Here is a 3481-nt window from a genome sequence, read left to right on the forward strand (position 1 = left end):
CAGGATGGCACCTGGAGAGTTTCCAGTCCTCTACATTCATTCAGACGTATTTATTGAGCGTTTACTGTTTGCAGAGCACTGTACTAAGCGCTTGGGAAGCACAGAGAAGCAGCGTGGCTCAGTGGAAAGAGCCCGGGCTTGGGAGTCAGAGGTCGTGGGTTCTAATCTCGGCTCCGACGCTTGTCGGCTGGGTGACTTTGAGCAAGTCACTTCACGTCTCCGTGCCTCAGTTCCCTCATCTGTAAAATGGGGATTAAGACTGTGAGCCCCACGGGGGGACAACCTGATGACCTTATATCTCCCCCAGCGCTTAGAACAGTGCTTGGCACAAAGTAAGCACTTAACAAATGCCATCATCATTAATAATAATAATAATAATGTTGGTATGGCTCAGTGAAAAGAGCGTGGGCTTTGGAGTCAGAGGTCATGGGTTCAAATCCCAGCTCCGCCAGTTGTCAGCTGTGTGACTTTGGGCAAGTCACTTAACTTCTCTGTGCCTCAGTTCCCTCACCTGTAAAATGGGGATGAAGACTGTGAGCCCCCCGTGGGACAACCTGATCACCTTGTATCCCCCCCAGCGCTTAGAACAGTGCTTGGCACATAGTAAGCGCTTAACAAATGCCATCGTTATTATTATTAATATTCATTCATTCAATCGTATATATTCATTCAATAAATATCGTATTCATTCAATAAATGAATGACGTACCAAGCGCTTGGGAAGTCCAAGTTGGCAACATCTAGAGACAGTCCCTACCCAACAGTGGGCTCACAGTCTAGAAGGGGGGGACAATTGAATAAATACTACAGTACTCCGCACACAGTTAGAGCTCAATCAATCGTATTTATTGAGCGCTTACTGTGTGCAGAGCGCTGTGCTAAGCGCTAAATCGACTGACTGTCTGCTAGCGCAGCTGAAGATGGGTCCCGTCGGCGGGAGGGGAGATGGGGGTTGGGGGGGGGGTGAGCAGGAGGGTGTCAGAAAGTTCCCACCCGCAGATGGGACCTGTTTAGGCCCCTAGAGGCCAAAGGTCACGACCCGACCCGTCTTGGGGCATCTCCTTTTGGCTCAGATTTGTTCTGTTCCGGCCCCCCGGGGGTCCCCGGAGACCCCCGCCCGCCCACAGACGGGGTGCTCATTTCTGCTTTTCCCACGATAGATGCTCGGGGGACGCGGGGGAAACCGATCGGACCACCGACCCCACTCCCCCCACGGGGCCCAGGCCGCAGCGGTGCGGTCTGGTGGTTAGCACCCCGGGGGCCAGAGGACGTGGGTTCTAATACGTGTCCCAGCGCTCAGTACAGTGCCCGCCACATAATAAGCACTTAAAAGTACCGTTATTATTATTATGATGATGATTTTTTACGAGCTTCCGCCTGGGTTGGCATCCCGTCTCACCCGGAGCAGAATTGCGTTTCCTGGCCCTTCCCAGTCACCACCCTATGTTCAGCTCCGGCTCCTGGCCTGGTGTGGATTTTCCCGCCGGCTCTTCCGGATTTGGGATCGTTTCCCAGGTCCCGGGAGGCTGGCCTCGGGTTCTTCCCGGTATTAAAATCCTTAACGCTTAACCGCTTCTAGACTGTGAGCCCGCTGTTGGGTAGGGGCTGTCTCTATGTGTTGCCGACTTGTACTTCCCAAGCGCTTAGTACAGTGCTCTGCACACAGTAAGGACTCAATAAATACAATTGATTGATTGATTGATTGATTCTAATCCCAGCTCCACCACTTGTCAAGCTGTGTGACTTTGGGCAAGTCACTTGGGTAGGGACTGTCTCTCTATGTTGCCGACTTGTACTTCCCAAGCGCTTAGTACAGTGCTCTGCACACAGTAAGCGCTCAATAAATACGATTGATTGATTGATTCTAATCCCGGCTCCGCCACTTGTCAAGCTGTGTGACTTTGGGCAAGTCACTTGGGTAGGGACTGTCTCTCTATGTTGCCCACTTGTACTTCCCAAGCGCTTAGTACAGTGCTCTGCACACAGTAAGCGCTCAGTAAATATGACTGATGATTGGCCTCAGTCAACTCATCTGTAAAAGGGGGATGAAGACCGTGAGCCCCCCGTGGGACAACCCGATCACCTTGTAACCTCCCCGGCGCTTAATAAATGCCATCATCATCATCATCATCATCTTTCAATACTCTCCCAGGTGCTTGAAGCAGCGTGGCTCACTGGAAAGAGCCCGGGCTTGGGAGTCGGAGGTCATGGGTTCGAATCCCTGCTCCGCCGCTTGTCAGCTGGGTGACCTTGGGCAAGTCACTTCACTCCTCTGAGAGAGAGAGAAGCAGCGTGGCTCAGTGGAAAGAGCCCGGGCTTTGGAGTCAGAGGTCATGGGTTCAAATTCCGGCTCCGCCACTTGTCGGCTGTGTGACTGTGGGCAAGTCACTCCACTTCTCTGAGCCTCAGTTACCTCATCTGGAAAATGGGGATGAAGACTGTGAGCCCCCCGTGGGACAACCTGATCATCCACAGCGCTTAGAACAGTGCTTTGCACATAGTAAGCGCTTAACAAATGCCATCATTATTATTATTCTGTGCCTCAGTCAGCTCATCCGTCAAATGGGGATGAAGACTGTGAGCCCCCCATGGGACAACCCGATCACCTTGTAACCTCCCCAGCGCTTAGCACATAGTAAGCGCCTAACAAATGCCATCATCCTCATCATCTTTCAATACTCTCCAAGGTGCTTGAAGCGGCGTGGCTCAGTGGGAAAAGCACGGGCTTGGGAGTCAGAGGTCATGGGTTCGAATCCCTGCTCCGCCACTTGTCAGCTGTGTGACCTTGGGCAAGTCACTTCACTTCTCTGTGCCTCAGTCAGCTCATCTGTCAAATGGGGATGAAGACTGTGAGCCCCCCGTGGGACAACCCGATCACCTTGTAACCTCCCCAGCGCTTAGCACATAGTAAGCGCCTAATAAATGCCATCATCCTCATCATCTTTCAATACTCTCCAAGGTGCTTGAAGCAGCGTGGCTCAGTGGGAAAAGCACGGGCTTGGGAGTCAGAGGTCATGGGTTCGAATCTGTGCTCCGCCACTTGTCAGCTGTGTGACTTTGGGCAAGTCACGTCACTTCTCTGTGCCTCAGTTCCCTCCTCTGTAAAATGGGGATGATGACTGTGAGCCCCCCTGTGGGACAACCTGATCACCTTGTAACCTCCCCAGTGCTTAGAACAGTGCTTTGCACATAGTAAGCGCTTACTAAATGGCATTACTGTGCCCCGCCTCTCCCTCCGGGCTGTAAGATCATGGCGGGCCTGCTTTTTCTGCGGTGTCACGTCCTCCCGAGCGCTCAGTACAGTGCCCTGCACGCGGTACACGCGCCACAAATACCACTGACGGACTGATTGATAGCTGGGGGAAACCGGACCGTTCCCCTCCTCCTTCGGCGGGCAACGGGGGACGACCCCCCGCCCCGGCCCCCCGAAAAACCCTCCCCGGGCACGCACACGGGCCCGCCAATCCACGCCAGCCGCGGA

This window comes from Tachyglossus aculeatus, unplaced genomic scaffold (assembly GCF_015852505.1).
Source record: "Tachyglossus aculeatus isolate mTacAcu1 unplaced genomic scaffold, mTacAcu1.pri scaffold_1_arrow_ctg1, whole genome shotgun sequence".
NCBI lineage: Eukaryota > Metazoa > Chordata > Mammalia > Monotremata > Tachyglossidae > Tachyglossus > Tachyglossus aculeatus.